This window comes from Macrobrachium nipponense, chromosome 6 (genome assembly GCF_015104395.2).
Source record: "Macrobrachium nipponense isolate FS-2020 chromosome 6, ASM1510439v2, whole genome shotgun sequence".
In the NCBI taxonomy this organism is placed as follows: Eukaryota; Metazoa; Arthropoda; class Malacostraca; order Decapoda; family Palaemonidae; genus Macrobrachium; species Macrobrachium nipponense.
The window spans coordinates 31,067,701-31,086,321 of record NC_061108.1 but is presented as its reverse complement, the minus strand read 5'-3'; positions in this window follow the sequence as shown (position 1 = coordinate 31,086,321).

Here is an 18,621-nt window from a genome sequence, read left to right as displayed (position 1 = left end):
GGAGATAGCCGGTCACCAGGTGATAGTACATTTATTGCCGACGCGTTTCGTAACACATAGTTACATAATCAAGGCTAAAAGAGAAACAACACAAATTAAAATACATGAAACATAACTTTGACTTTAAGAGTCTCAATAAATATACAAAAAACATACATAAGATGAAAGCAATTTAAAAAGCACCTGCTAGACTAAAAAGTTGAAGACTGAGTGATTCGGAGAGAAGGGAGAAGCAGCGAAGAAAGCCGGTTCAACCCAGAGACAAAAACTGTACAGAGGAAGTGTGTGAGTTCAACTTGGGCACTAACTGCTAATAAACAACGACTCTAATATAAGCAGTTCGTCTAAACGGCTTGTTTGGCCCAAGACAGAGAAATCAGTATAATTGATGGTGGTTTTACAAATTTTTGCATGATTTCTGATATTTGAAAATTCTGGATTGGACACTCTGCAGCCAGTACGACGACTATAAAAGTTCCTCAAAGCATCGACTGGAACTAGCGAGATGAAATCAACATTTCTTGTTCAGAATATCGGCAATAAAACATGCTTATAGATGAAACATAAAAGAGAATATCGAAAAAAGTAAAATAATTAATGCGGAACGAGGAGCGAGAACAAAATCACGCATAGCTCCGAACTGATGGAATTCCACAAGTCATACTCTTAATTCCGTCACTGACATGAGAGCCGCAGGTAGAAGAAAATGAGAGACTAATAAATAAAGAAAATCGAAACAAGACTATGGCATCCTTTTCTTTTCGACCTCTTCCAGGAGAACCTCGACCAACACAGAAGAGGAGAAGATGTGAATCCCCGGAGCTTCGACTGACATAAATTAATTTCTCCCTCAATTAGCTGTCAGCGTTCGGGCAATTAAAAGAATGGATGCAATGATACAAAAATCGTCAGCTGCTAAGTTTTTTATTCAAATAATATATGAAATAAGACTCAATTTTCCATACGAGAAAAACAATGAAAAAGTGAAGTGAAAGAGAGAGCTGATAATGTGAACGGAAATTATTCCTCGGAATATAATATGATTATATGTCATCCATACCTCAGGTATGTCAGCTTGAAGCTGCTATTTAGAAAAATGTACCTGAATTGTGATTAAAGAAACAAATATATTGAGCAAAATGATTATAGAAGAAAATTTCACGAGCTATCATTATCATTGCAATTAAAAAATTCATCTCTATTTAAGCAACTAATTTTTGACGAGAGATTGATATCGCTGACTTCTAAATGTCAGTTCAATAAAACCTGACTCATTATAAAGCTGGAGTCTTTTCGGGCATTCATTACATAACTACCTAGAGGTCACAGTGATCTTACTTTTTTTCAAAGAATAAATACAAGACCTGATAATAATCAATGCCTGTTTCAAATACTAGTAATAATACGCCTTTGATATTCGGAAAACTCAAAAAAGAAAAATAAAAGCGGCGAGAATGAAAAAGCGATTTACCACTTTATTTCAGCGTCAGCCAATCTGATGCACGGCTAACGACGTGGACTCTGTGTAAGTGCATTTGGTATATGATAAATTCGTAAAGTAACTAAGTCTACGGGCAAAATCAGCTCCATTTCAGGGAATCCCTTCTCATCCCCACCCCCTTCAGAGGCGGGCACGGGAAGGCAGGATGAAACCCCATTATACACCCTCTTAGGGATCCCCACTATAACCCTGCAAAGTTTCATGCTCATTGGACCGGCCGTTTGGCCGAGATTGAATGACAGACGGACAGACATAACGCTAATTATAGTAAGATATATATATATATATATATATATATATATATATATATATATATATATATATATATATATATATATATATATAGGGCATAAATTTAACTGCCTTTGCAGCAAGATTCTTCATATCATCCATATATATATATACTACATATATATGAATAACTTGATCACGAAGTATATAAAACGTGATGCTATGTATAAATAAAGGTTTTTTGCCACGAAGGAAAAAATGAAAAAGCGAGATAGCCAAGTACTTTCGGTCCTGTTCGGACCCTTTACTGAGGCAAACTGATTTTACAAAGAACAACATAGTATCCTTCAAGGTGTGGCTAGCCTCTGGCGACTCCTCCTTTCTGTAGAGTGAAAATCGCCCTTATGGCTAATCTGGTAGTGTCAGTTTGTATATTAAGCCTTCTTTTGACTATGTTGTTCTTTGTAAAAATAGTTTGCCTCAGTAAAGGGTACGAACAGGACCGAAAGTACTTGGCTATCTCGCTTTTTCATTTTCCTTCGTAGCAAAAAACCTTTACATATATATATCATATATATATATATATATATATATATATATATATATATATATATATATATATATATATATATATATATAGCAAAGTTAAACGCTGTATCCGTGTTCTAAATATATATATATATATATATATATATATATATATATATATATATATATATATATATATATATATAGCAAAGTTAAACACTGTATCCGTGTTCTAATATGTTGTGGGAAGCTCACTAAAATTTGGAAAAAATGGAAAGTTTTTTATTTAAGCATTCGGAGAATGCATTCTCTCTTTCGAGAATGTACTCTCCGAAAGCTTAAATAAAAAGCTTTCAATTTTTTCCAAATTTTAGTGGCCTTCCTACAATATATATATATATATATATATAATATATATATATATATATATATATATATATATATATATATAGTATATATATATATATATATATATATATATATATATAATATATATATATATATATATATATATATATATATATATATATATATATGGAGTCGGCAGATAGACATGAGACTCAAGCGTGCTGTTTGTATCTATTTATTATACAAGTTATCAATATACAGGCATGTGCAACTAAGTGTGGAGAAAACGCACGTTGAGTTATTAAAGAAAAAAAAAAGTATCTATGGCATACAGCCGCGACCCGTGAAGGAGGTCGGGTCGTGGATCAAACCTGATTACTTTAAAAACCTTAACTACTTCAAACCGCTTTACTCGTGGGCCTCATTCCATCATAGTGCTAACTATAAACCGTAGTAATCAACTAAAATGTAGAATTCGGGATTAATACTAAAATATGCGGATGCATACAGGCTTCGAATTCAGTAATTAATGAAAACAAGTCCTATATTATATGGAATGTAAAAACTGCACCTAAATTGGGCAAAGATTTTAAGGGTGACGTCAGGTGATACACACACACACACACACACACACACACACACACACACACACACACACACACACACACACACACATATATATATATAGTTCACAAATATTAAAAAATAATTGTCTAATATCCAGTTCACTATGCCTCGGGAATACCCTAAGCCGAAGGGGAACTATACTCGATAAGGCCGTCACCAGTAGGACTCGAACAGCTGGCCAGTTAGGAATCAACGACGTACAGTGACAATTCTGTTGTGTATGCGCCTATCGAATTCAGTTTGGTAAGTCTGTAATAGGTCGTTAATGATGCATTTTTGGGTTGACGTCGATTCTAGGTACATATCCATGATTTTAACAGGCATATGTACTTATGAATCAATAATATATATATATATATATATATATATATATATATATATATATATATATATATATATATATATACGACTACTCTAGAATTTGGTTCTAGAAGTAATAATTCATACCTATCACATTCTTATTTTCTAACAGTAGATAATGTCCACAAAAATGGCTTCTGTATATACCTGCACCGAAGGCTAACCTGCAACGTGTGAAATTCCAATTTCAGAATTACTAAACGACCGGTTCCTATCAAATGCCAGATCCACGCTGCACTTCCCATACCAATCACTCTTACCTTCCCAATCAAAATCTTACCTTACACCTTTCCTTGAACACTATACTATATCATTTCGTAATATTTCCCTGATCTGTACATGTCTAACAAATCTTGGTCAACCACTAAATCACACTTACGTTACAATGCGGCAGAATCTCGTTTGCTTCCCCCTGGGATCTTTCAATTCTTCCACCTCTTATATCTTCCACTTCCAATAAATCATCAAATCAGTCACGTCACCGCTCCAGACTGCATCTCTCCAATTTCTTCTTTTATTCTCATATATTCCATGGGGCTCTTATGAATAAGCTTCCCTGTGCTATGGGACAACTTACTGTCCCTACAGCTCTAGTTCACTTTTTGAATTTTGTTTTATAACTAGCTTTCTTTTCTCTCCTAATTTTTTACTACATATTCCATCCTTTTGTAAATTTGGATTCAATTTTTTCTTCTATCTTGCTATCGCTCTTCAAATCTGGATTACGCCTAGTGGCCTGACTTTCTTATTAACACTTAAGCAGTGTTCTCATATGCGACAATCATTGAAAGGATAACCTAACAGCTCACCTCAAGGCAAGAGAAGACGCCATAGCCTTTCATACTGCTTCTACGTGTTTACCAGTTTTAGACAACCTTTGACAAACTACAATTTTCACCCTCCCTTCCTGTCACTTCCGAAAATGATTCTCTAGGCATTATTTGAGAAAGACTGATGGGTTTATTTTACAGTGAGAATAAGTGGTGATAGTTATATTCAATATGATTATGCATAATGGTGTCTACATGGTGTTGGGATTTTAGATTCATTTTATTTAATTTTCACGTTAGGTATCTTTGGGAAAATAAAGGTTTCTATTTTTTATATCTCAAGGCTTTGAATTAGAACCTAGATTAAACTCTTGAGAAGAAAAATTGAGTCTTGATTTTCCCCAAAACAGTTACATTTTATATGAAGAATTGAAATCTTTAAATATACAGTTTTACCTTAAGACTCCGAAGGACTATTCATTAAATATCGATGCAACTACCAGAAGTGCACTGCTGACCAACACACCTGTAAAAATAGAAAATCAGAGCATTAGAAAATTTTGGGAGCTAATAATAATAATATAATTAGGTAGGAGACCCTCTTTCCAACAAGTCTTGTTGAAGGTTATTGTTGCTTCAGCAGCATTAATCTTGAAGAGGTTCTTCTCTATTTTTCTAATAACGCCATTTGTTGTTACTTAAACAGATAAAGTAACATACCTACGGTGGGTATTTTAATAGCAGGATAAATTTCAGCATTTATTTTCAATAGTAAGTGAAATGTCAGGTGCGGACCCGGTAGACTTTATAAGTTAAAAGACTGACACAAAGCTATAATATAAGCCAAAAAGAAGTAGTCAAAATTGAATTTTGTTTTGGAATTTTGCTGAGATGTTTCGTCTGCCACATCTAAACATCCTCTTAGGTGGATGGTGCGTGAGGAATTGTGGCTTATGTGAAGTCATTCTGTCCTTTATACCAATGGTTCAGCAGGTCTTCCGTATGCTGAATTGTGGTTGGCTGAGAGCGCAGAGTTTGTCTCGTTTGGCTGATGGGGGCTGGTCTCACGCCAGTCTCTAGACTTGAGGGTTGCGCTTCTGCAGCCTGGCGGATCTTCTGAGTTGCGTGATGTCACTGTGGGACGAATTTTGATTGGCCGACAGCTGCATGACGTCACGGATAATGAACGGAGATAGCAAGTGCCCCATAAGATTTAAGAGAATTGCGAAGGCCCTCTCCCACTGTTCGACTTTGCAAGATACTCCCCAAGAATTGGGTACAGAGCGTTCGCAGATGCTTGTAATAATAAGCAAGCAAAACAAACTTATTACCCAAGAAATCAGTACTGTCCTGGAGAAATGGTACAACGTGGTGTGAACCCGCAACCCCACCCCAAGACAAGCATTAAGAATTTTACTGGTCCTTCATGCAATCCCAGTCTCGTGAGGAAGAGGACCCCATGAGGAAGACCATCATAGAGAACATCAACCTGACTGAGGAGGGGAAGAACATCGATCTTGTAATATACTACAAAATTGCCGAACTAGAGACCTCATCATGAGAAACAACATCTCCCCGCCAGTATGAGACCCTCTCAAACAGTCGAATGTCCTCTACCACTTTAAATGCCCCTCCCACAGGATGTCCAGGTACCCACATCGGCATGACCACCATGTGTCTGACGAAGAGAATCTCGTGGCACGCCCAGGAGGGCACTATCAATAACCACGCCCTAACCAGCCACAATGAAGCCATCTCCCGCGACAGTATTACTCAGAATTTACGAATAATCGGGAGCGCTCCGGACCCACGTCGTCTGTGGCTGCTGGAGGCGCTCCTTATTCAGGACAGAAGCCTTCGATGAATACCCCCCTAAAGGCTTTCCCCATTACTAACAAGTACAAGAAAGAACACCCTGAATGCCCAAATGGCTTTCCTATCACTAACAAGTTACAAGAGAAAGAACACCCGAATGCAGATAATACCACTGTACTGCAGCAAAATACCACCCTAATGCAAGACAACACCACTGACGAAGACAATCCAAGGAGAGACCCGAAATAATACCAGCAGTGACGTCATACAGCTGTCGGCCAATCAAAATTCGGCCCACGATGACGTCACGCAACTCTCAAGATCCACCAGGCTGAAATTTTTTCCTCCATTTATAATGTCCACCATAGGTGTGTTACTCACCTGTTGAATAACAACGAAAAGGCCGCTATAAGAAAAAATATAGACGAATCTCTACAAGATTAATGCGCTGAAGCAGCAATAACCTTCAACAAGACATAAAATAATAATCAAAATAATAATAATAATAATAAAAATATTCAGTACATGTACGCCTTTTAGATTTTAAATTATCTTTGCCATAAACAGCTATTCCCTGAAACGCGTGTTTTGTATACATTCTTAATTGAGAGAGTGAGAAGAGAGGGATTGCAGCTAGCAAAATGGGAAAAAGCAGTAGTGAAAAAAGTATATTCTTCTAACATAGGGAAAAAAGGGAAAAAATACTTAGCTACTACATAACCCTATTTGGGCAGCTTGTTTGAAGTATGTAAATTTTGAATCTGTGTATATACTATACGCTATTTCGAATATAGAAATATTCATATTTTCAAACAAGGGACCACCACTTGGGAACAGCATGAAACCCTTAGATTTTCCAGTCCATAAGTTTCTGATTTTTCTGGAACACACCACCACTTAGTTTGGAGCGGGTCAAAAGAGCAAATTTTCTAAACAACCGATTTCCAAAATTATTGGTTCGTTTTACAGCACCGATAACGTAATATCTAAATTAAAAAAAGCTTTAATCATAAGCATGCTAATGTCACTCACAATGGGGTCAAAGTGCCTCGGTGGCGCGGTTGGTATGGTGTTGGCGTCCCACCTCGGTGGTCGCGAGTTCGATTCTCGGCCATTCCATTGAGGAGTGAGAGATGTGTATTTCTGGTGATAGAAGTTCACTCTCAACGTGGTTTGGAAGTCACGTAAAGCCGTTGGTCCCGTTGCTGAATAACTACTGGTTCCATGCAACGTAAAACGCCATACAAACAATGGGGTCAAATGATAAAAGCAGTCCAATGTACTCTGTGACTAAATGGAAATAGAAAATAATGACACTTACAAATATAAAATTTTTGCCGAGTGGAATACAATTATGTAAATAGAATTACCAGAGAAGAATAAACTCACAATAAAATCCTTGCATTTGGGCGACAGCTCAAGTTTCAAATATCCACATAAAAAGTTTGAAATAAACTTTCATCGGACATAGGCATATAAAAAAAAATCTTTAAGCCCAGTGTGTTTTAGGATAAAATTATTACGACGACCAGCTAAGTAATACTAGCTAAATTAAATCGCCAAAAGAATTCATCGTTGGTATATTTTATGATTATAAACAAGAGTTCAGAAGTTTAGTAAAAGCTTCACATCCTTGGTTTGGTAGGCACAATAACTGTCAATGACAAGACAGGAGCTTATATACTATACGAGCAGGGCGTTGGTACCAGACTGTTGATTGGTCGATCGTTCTAATCAGTGGCGCTGATTGGACTGCTTTTCACATCCAGAGATACATTAGGGATATGGTTGCTTCTTTACTTGTTCTGTAGCCGCCTAGGCTGGAAGAGCCTATGTTCGGGACTTTCCTTTTGTTGGTTTAGTACCTGGCATCCTCTAAAGAGTAATTAGAAGAACGGAGTATTCCTTGAGGATGTTAAAAGAATGGTCTTATTCCAGAATGTGCATCTTTTCAATAAGCCGCAGCGATACTGCCTTGGTGACCTCCCGGTAGATTATTTTCGTCAATTTAACCACTTAATGTCTGGGAGCTCCTGCATGAGAGGCATTTGGAAAGAGGAGTGGATCATCCCAATGGAAGTGGTGGCATCTCACTTAGAGATACGGAAAATTTTAGATGACGTTTCTCCTCTTTAGCTATTCTGTCAAGATCCAATAAGAGGATGGGAGATATTTGAATAGTGTTTTCCACTCCAGTTCAAAGACACGAAGGCTAATAGCAGCAGCTATCCAATTCTCAATGGTTTTGTGTCACAGGGCCCCCTCGATGTTACCAACACAGTATACACCAAGCCTATAACCCTAGAACTTCATCTTAACTGAAGGAGCAGAGGATAACGGCCTTCTTGCAACAAATTGGAACTAGACTAAATATTCCAAGTTCCAAGGGTAGTAAGGAAAGCGATGGGCATTGTTACAATGGAGGGAAGATCAATATTATGGGCATACCTGCAAACTTTCTCTGATGAAAGAAACATAAAAAACCTCCCACCAAGATAAGGGCTTACCTCACAGCATATCAGCTACCTATTGTGCCTTTGTCCTCAGAAGACAAAGCTTTTAATATATTGTATAATATATACTGCTTAATTAAAAACCCACACACATATATATGTATAAAGTATAAATATGCTTACTTATTGTAAAGTAAATAGATCAAATTAGAGGAGTAAGGCCATGAGTCTGAAAATATCGAAATCAATAATACCTTCAGTGAGCAGATCATAAAACCACTTGAGGTTGACATCTCATAACCCACTTCGAGTATATGAACTGGGTCCTCTAACGATTTCCACCAGCGAGAGAGAGAGAGAGAGAGAGAGAGAGAGAGAGAGAGAGAGAGAGAGAGAGAGAAATGAAGGTCTTGAGATAATGCTCTTCGCCTCGACAGAGATGGGAAGCGTAAAATCCTCATCTAGAACTACACACAGGTCAATAAAAAAAATCCAATTCGATGAGTGAGTAAAGTGTCAATACAGATGACTTTTAGGAAGGATTGTTTGACTGGCTTCTGTAGACTGGCGTAACAGAATAAATATCTATTGAGGCCGAAGAGTTTGTGACTGCTATTAATGTGACGAAGAGAATTTCACCGACTAATGATGGTGGTGATGCGCTGATAATACCGAACGCGACAATAAAATTTGGAGCAGGACGTACATTTCATACATATGTCATTTGATGTATTTAAAAAGTAATAAAACAAATAAATTTATAAATTCTTTCACAAATTTTATTAAAAATATACGTAAATTTTCCGTACAGGTACATTGAGATATATATATATATATATATATATATATATATATATATATATATATATATGTATATATAATGTATATATATGTAATATATATATATATATATATATATATATATATATATATATATATATATATATATATGAGATTCGTTCCGTTTTTGCGTAATACGAATGCCTATAAAAATTTTTACTGTATGGCTGAAGGTTGAATGTACAGACGGCCGACGAAGAATTGGCGTAGTTTTCTTAATTCATTGTTCGTTATGGAAATATTGCCATATGCAGATGTCAGATTATTTACTTAACAATAAATAACATTTCCTTTCAAAGGTGGTATACTTGAAATAAATTACATTAGAATAGAGTACACTTATTCAACGTATTAAAGATAATTATTTTGCAAAGTAAGGAAGATATATACCGATGGGTCCACGATTTCTAATTTTATTCTCAACTCTAGCTTCGTGAAGTTGGCTTTGCTGCCGCTTGAGTCTTGACTCAACATATTGTACTGCACTGGGCGTTGTCATTTCGTCTCCTACAGCCGATAAATAATACCTCAAGGCGTTAACATTCTTTTAAAACGATGTTTAATTAAACTAATTTTGTCCTTTAATCAATAAAATAATTTGCATGACACATTTAGTGGGCCTAAATTGGACTTCTGATTTTCCCACATGATTAGCCTAGGTCTATTCTCTCTCGGATACGTAATATTAATGAATATTTAAATCGAATATATATATATATATATATATATATATATATATATATATATATATATATATATATATATAGATATATATATATATATAATATAATTTATCTGCTTTATTTAACTATTCCCGTTATTCTTGTTTTAATTAGCCATGTTCGCCTTTCTTCTTATCCTTTTCATAATTGCTTACATAATTAACTCAGACCTAGCTATTTAAAGTCAAAAAGCATCATAAAAAATCAACAAATATAATTCACTTATTTTTTATCGAATTCCTTGCATATCATCCTGTTTCATTTGGACACGTTGGAAAGCTGTGGGAGTCAAAACTGACGAATACATTAAGAAAGGCTTACTTTCCGTAAAGCTTTCTTAGGTTGATCTTTCTGTAGCTATTCATTTCTTCTAAATAGAAATTAATTCAAATTAATTTCACATGTATACCTAGACCTACTACCATAAGCATATTATAAGTAGCTGAAAGGATAAGAAATATGAAAGGTGACGCTCTCGTTTAAGTCTATTTCATATGTTTTTTTTTTTTTTTTTTTTTCAAGAAAAACCTACTGCTTTAAAAAAGGGTTTGCACTTTGACGGCTACAGGTGTAACACGAGTGTATGCAAATATTTTGTGGAATGAAGATAAAGTTTCTTTGAACAGAGAATATTTATAAACATGCATTTTAAGGCGTACGTTGTCGGTGCGGGCAATTTTAAAATAACCGTTATCATTAGTGATGCTTTCACGAGATGGAGTTCGTAGTGAGAACGAGAAGTCGGATCTAGTCGCCTGAGATGTAGAAGAGAGCGGAGGCGGCGTATAGGAGTGATGGAAGGATTAGGCCAATGTTAATAAAGTATCTCCCAATAAAATGTATTCTTTAGGTTTTGAAGAAAAAAATGCATGCATCATTGAAACCGTTTCCCTCCCTATCCGTGGTATACACTGGCCACCGATAAAAAACAAAACAAAAAGAGTAAGCCTAACTGAATCTCTCATCCATCAAAGATAAGTTTGCTTATTCATTAGACTTATTCATTAGACAACTATCAAAGATTTCAAGTGTAGATTTAAAAATCTCTTCCTCTCCATCTAAAGTATTCATCAGACACCAGTCATAAGCGTAGAGCTAGTTATGATTCCTGGTTCAGCAATGTCGTGACGAGGCACTAGAATTCAAAGTTCACAAATGAATGTTGCTCAGCAACATTTACACTACTGTATTGTCTTGCTCTCTTGTGGTGCTCCGAGGTGTTCCACCTCTAGGCCCATGTTCTAAATTTTGCCGTTCTTTAAACAATTTGATTCATCTATGTATGATTCTCTCCGGTTTATTAGGCTTTCTTGATATCTCTCCAACAGGAACTTGCACCGAATGCAGTGCAATAATTCTCTCGCTCATTGAAGGATGTTTCTTAGACCGATAAATGACACATTGACATTAGATTCCCGTGCACATACATCAAAAGCAATGGGTGAGGTCGCCTGGTTCACACTGTTAAGATACTTTTTTTTTTTTTGTTTTTTTTTTTTTTTTTTTTTTTTTTTTTTTTTAGCATTTTGTGAGATTCCAATGTTTTCTGTAAAATTTAACAAATGGAATAGTTCAACTACCTTCAACTTAATATTGAAATGATAACGTAAGGACGATGTTTATGAGATACTACTAGTGATAGGTGTCTCCTATCTATTTGTTAATGTATATCTATGGTTGTGATATGACGTATTTTATCACTTCGTTTCGTTCACGTCAATTTTGCTATATGGAAAATAGTTTTACACAATAACATAGCATAATGTTCTAAAGATATCAGTGACTGTTTTTAACGTCATTACATATGATTTCTACCATTTTTGAAAAGAAAAATCGATAAATAAGTCATGAATCGTGCGTCAGGGAGGTGAACGAAAAATTATGAAACTCTGCCAATAGTTTTTTGACCGACAGTACATTAAAATTAAATGGTAGGCACCCTAACTATAAATTGTCAAATTTTTCAAATAAGTTTTCAGTCAACATAAACAGCTACTATAACCAGAAAAATCCACCCTAATTTCATTTATGATACTGTAAAATATTTTTCTTAACTTGCTAATGCTATAAATTTGAATAACAGTGCTAACAACTAAAATATCTCCTTTTGAATTTAGAGAGATAATTCTGACTTGTATACAAGAAGTTCGCAGGGAAGTTGGCGCATATTGTTTAAATGCATCACTGTTTAACTCACAAATCTGGAGATTAACGTGAGATCCAGAACACATTCATTCCTTTAAATACTTTCAGAGAAGGATATAAACCTAGGGTAGTGATGTATGAAGTTTCAAAGGACCATGAGAAATCTTTTACGCATTTTTAGCTGAATACAACTGGATTTGTCCTATCTTCTCCCAGTTAATATTTGAACATCAATAAAATTACTCTTATTTATAAAGATGCTTAAACTTGAGAAGAAAAATCATATTTTTCCTAAATCATAGAGGCTAAGAATAAAATATGGCAGATATACACTGAGACAGCAGTAAAGAACTATTTCCTTTAAACATATTTTTATGTAGACAAACAAAAGGTAAACTTGACTATTCCTTAGGTAAAAGACGCTTTGCCAAAAAGAATTTTTCCGCTGACTAAGAGACGGACTCTGTCATTGTGGCAAAGGAAGGAAGGAAAAAGGACAGTGGGTGAGGGGAGTATTGTGGAAGAACCTCTTGTTATTTTGTAAGGGTTTAATGTCTTTGCTTCTTAACTTCAAAGAAATGTGACTCATTAATCTTTTTTGGCACAAGAGCTTTCCATCTGGCTAGGGTACCGAGATAAAGAGAGACAGAGACACAGAGTAAGAAACTATCATTTATTTTTAGTCTGTATGCACATACATGCATATATTATATAATATATATATATATATATATATATATATATATATATATATATATATATATATATATATATATATATATATATATAACTCACATACTCTGTTCGTTGTTATTTCAGTGGTACACACAAACACACACACATAAATATATGTACATGTATGTATGATATCCTGAAAATAAACGATAGTTTCTTACTCTGTCTATGTGTGTGTGTGTGTGCGTGTGTGTGTACCTTACAGGCTTAGTTAAGACCACCCATACTGCACATCATCTGAAGTGGAGACAAAGCACAAACCCAGAGTATCCGCGTCTGTGTCAGCATTCAGCCTTAAGAATTTACGTCAACTGTAACAGTATGCTCAAAGACCAGATTTAAAATTTCTACAGCCAACAATTTCTATGATCAATGAATCATTCACGTGTGACAATAACGTGAATAAATTGAACACTATTAAATAGATACATCCATGTAACGGAGTTACAGAAATTGTCTCCAAGCTTAAATAATCATACAGACAAATTAATTTTTGTTAAATACTTAAGTCTTTTAACCCAGTAAAAAGGGGACCATTGTCAGGTCAAGATGTGGAACGTACGAAAGAGTACCACGTGATTGTCTGACAATCAATGTTTCCTTTATCGTTGCCTCATTGTGATGATATTTTCTTCAACAGTATATATGAATGTTCATAAATATACAACAACCCTCATTCCGTCTTATACAAATCCTAAACATGCCAAATTGTATCACTAACGTACCAACACAAGCACTCGAAAGACGAGCTTGTATGAAATAGCCTAACCAGATCAAACACGAACGAAAGGTGAACTTTCGATAATTATGATTTATATCATTATTATACCCTCAGCTACACTTAGACCTATGCTCGCAAACTGTTCAAATCACAAGATTTTCTCATCATTCTGACTTTATTCTACGTACAGTATTTCTACATGCATATATCCAAGTTCGTAAACTGCAAAATAACTTTTTTTTTATACAGCTTACCGTTAGAACATGAAGCGTGGACTAATGATGCTGATTCACATGATAGTTTATCTTACTAGCCTTCCGATAAGCACACATTAATTCCATTAAAGACAAAATTACTTTTCTTGTAACCTTTACTTATCCGTACTATTGTCCTCATGACCATCAATGAAAGAAAAACATATGCATGTGTAGACTAGCCGTGTGTGTCGTCTGCACTAAAGATGACGGGAACTCAATAGGCTTTCAAACTTTGGTTCGATAAGTTATTTGGTTAAATATCCCCGGGAGTGTCCAGACACTGAGCTATGATAATGATTTGAAAACTCGAGAAAAACAAATCTATTGATGTCCAAAACATTCTGAAAAGAAACCCACGATACCATGCCACGTTTTTTTAAACTGACATTTCCAGCCCTTTTCGCCAGTCCAATACTGCAATGGTTGTTCCTTTCACCTTCCTCCGGCCCTTCCATCCTCATAGACAATATTACATGCTATCATGTAATTTACAAACAAAAAATCATTAAACACCCTTTGTTCATCCTCTGTAACTAGATGTCATTTTATTTACCTACAATGACGAAAATAATCATTATTTAAAGGCCATCGTTCTTTTGTGTCTGACCAGAGTAGACAGTTACACGCTCGTCATTCGAGTGCTTCTATTACCGTCATAAATCATGTGTTTATGACTTGAATATGGTGCGAAAGTTCAGATCTATTATTGAGGGAAAAGTTTTGCATTTTTATCACAATAAGCCTACGATATAAAAAACACTTGACTTCAGAGAATTGCAATTCTTGTGGTAAATTGCTTGATTGAATCAGCATCATCTGTGTATTTTAAGACTCAAGTTTCTAACGGCACTCCAGTCTAAATTTTCTCTTCCACCTCCCATCAGTTTTTCCATCTATAAATATACGTATTACCGGGCAAACAGCAAAATTAACTATCATTCCTTGATAACACCCAGCTATTTATCGCAAATGCACTAACAAGACCAAGTCAACATTCAACATAATCTTTGTAACCACTTCATTCTAGAATAATTTTGTGAATAAAGAAGTTCGTTCACGAATATTTAACAGCAATGCCATATAGAGTCACGACCTTCCCCAACACTGGTCTGCGGACGCGGTCAAATGCCTTGTTGTAGTCAACAAGCGCCTTCACAAAGGGAATTTTTGATATCAAACCTACACTGCTTAACAATATGCCTTCATAAAATTATTAGATCTGTGCATCTCTTCCCGTTCATAAAACCAGGTTGTTGACCTCAAAGTATTATATCAGCTTCTTTCTCGAGCATAATGAACCTTTTAATAAAACCGACGCAAGTGCACTGCCTGTATAGCTGCCTCACTCAGTCCCAATCATCAGGCTTCTTTTCCTCACAACATGTCCTGCAAGAGGCCAGTTCGTGTACGAGGTGTCATTACAGATTCAGCTAAAATCGTCTCTGCAGAAATTCCATCACCGCCTGCTATTTATCCCCTTTCTAAATTTCTTTATGATGGATCAGATTCAGAACAAAAGCTGTGAATTTATTCACAAGTACATTCAGGTCTTCTCCAGGTTGATATGTTAAACTAATCATCCCTTTCTTATCTCTTATTGATGACCTCACAAAATATTTAGCCTGGCGTTATCTTTCTTCTTCATCGGAAGTTATTATTGACCCAGCCCTCCTTTTGACAGGCATTGCCCCCCTTTTTTCTCTTCATGTATGGCCCTTTCATTAATAATTCTGTTGGCTACCTAAATTCCTAATGTCACTATTTGAATACATGGTTCTGTCAACATCATCAGGCTCATTGTCCAAAACTTCTATCTTCTATATTCTTGAATTTATTTAACTCTGTTTACTAGACTTGAGTACCTAGACGTTCTAATTTGCATCTATCATCGCTTCAACCAAAATTTGTCTACATTTTTCCAGGTCTCACCTGATATCCAGGGTTTACGCCATATTACTCCGTATCCCAATACTTCTTTACCAAAAGACTGAAATACATTCCTGATATTAATCCAATCTTTACTGATTGCCTGCTCTTTGCCAGGTATGGTTGCCAGAACTGAAAATCTATTTCGACATTCAACTGCAAAAGACTCTCATTGGTCACCTTCAAGAAGCTTTTGTGTATATAGGCCTAACCTAGATATTGACAACTTGAAGATCACTGCCATCTGTTCCTCTATAGCTCCTAACATTTCTCAGTGTTCCTTCCCTCCCTTGATTAATGGTTATGTTATTTTTAGGTGTCTATAACTGGCACCTGGATGTCCACGAGTATTATTAAGGATATCCTTTATAGGAAAAATTAGAGTTCACAAAAAATTATTCTAAATTAACATCATATTTTACATAATTTTCTACTGGAAATAAAATATTATAATTCAAAATCTGCCCGGCATTATACTTCACAGCAGCAAGTTTTAGTATCCGGACTTATAAATCGATGGTGCTTCGTTTGAGTCTTGCTGCGGTTAGTGAAGTGAGTTTTTTTTTTCCAGATTTTTAATACAAGTATTGACAAAAAGTTACAATACTTTGAAAAGATAAAATAAAAAAAATAAAATGAGAGAGAGAGAGAGAGAGAGAGAGAGAGAGAGAGAGAGAGAGAGAGAGAGAGAGAGAGAGAGAGCTCTGCGAAAAACAGATGTGTACGAGATAATATTTAAAGTCAGGTCGGTACCCTCTAGTCGGTACCCTACTCCAAAAGGATGTCCTTTCCATGGACTCTACATGCACGATCTCTAAGAAGAATCATTTAACAGAGCATGAGCATGCTTATATAATCAATCACGTGCACATTTACCCTCTTCAGTCATAGACAACATCAACACTGTTACTTGTCATATATAGAATGTTAACTGCATTTGTGTGTGTGAGAGGAGAGAAAGAGAGAGAGAGAGAGAGAGAGAGAGAGAGAGAGAGAGAGAGAGAGAGAGAGTTGCTTTTTAAGTCATTTCAGCGGTCCAAAGTAACATATTACATTTTTTAGATCAGAATGTAATATTTTGTAATCATCTCTTTCTGAGATATAATTTTGGTATCCTATGCAAAACAATAATGATTGTACGATCAAATACGAACTGGTCGGTAACAGACAGTGCCTAAGGGTGCGGCAAGATTGTCATGATTTTTGTCTTGGCTAGGTCATCTCAATGATATTTGTAAAAAAGAACAAAAAAAAAGTTTGCAGAAGTCTTCATATAATCATTATTATCAGTGTGTATACTTTAATATATTAGCGCACACACATAAGCATGCATATATATATATATATATATATATATATTATATATATATATATATATATATATATATATATATATATATATATGATGAAGGGGTCCACGGTAATGATTACATTAGTCATTAGTTATGGTGCCATAACCAAAAAATAAAAAGATTGAGAACCACTGTTTTTGAAGCTGATAAACGTACCAAATACACTAAAGAGAAAAGCACTTTATTAGACAAAATGTAATAACACGCAAGCCTTCTGCGTTTAGTACAATAGATACTTGCAACATTTTTTTACTTCGCAAAACTGGTATCGTCAAAAAATTACATGATGTAAGTACTACAAACGTGTAGCTCCACGTAACAGATAAGACTTAAATGATATCAGCAGAAAACCTTCAACAGTTGTGTCCTGCTAAGTAAATTCACTTCTCATATTTTATTATTCAGGTGCCCAGCAAATAAACATGAAATGTTGGACCACGGTCACACCACCGGAACAAGACGGAACGAGACAAGTCCAGTCTGAGTGTATAAATTTATGTATGTATATGTATGTATGTATATGTATGTATATATATATATATATAATATATATATATATATATCTAATATATATATATATATATATATAATATATATGCCAACATAATTCCCGTATCTAGCTGAGAAATGATTAATTTCAAAAAGAGTAAGAGTAACTTAATTCTTGAAGAAACAATAAAGGTCATATTTAGCATGATCGCATTCGCAGATGTAAGATAACCACTATGTTATGAAGACCTATACCTTTCATTTCTTGTTTTAAAAATACAAATAAAAATACCTGCGAATACTGTATTCAACCGGTTAATTATTTCAATAACATTCAAAATGTTTTTCAGCTTAATGTTAGGTAAAAACACACATGTTACGGAGTTTCGGAAGCTTTTCCTGATTATATGGAGTACTTTGATTAAATTAATAATGATGTGCTGTCTCGGTGCGGGGACTGTAGAGAAATGAAATTTTAATCTCAAGCTATTGTACCCCTGAGAAGGAAATGGAACTGTAAATATTTGCAGACAAACTGAGAAACGTTTCATTTAAATCCTAAAACAGGAGAGTTAACTGTTGAGAGTTATGCGAGAAAAAGGATTTTTCAGGATATGAACAATGATTTCTCTTAGCAACGTCAGTTATAAAAAACCTCAATCAACCTGGATAAATCAATAATAATAAAAAAAAAAACTTTCCTATGGCCATGTATAAACCACATATAAAATAGCTTTAGCAGGGATGAAGCTGGGTTGAAAATCAACTTTTATCATGTGCATATCCATCTCAAAGCCCTAT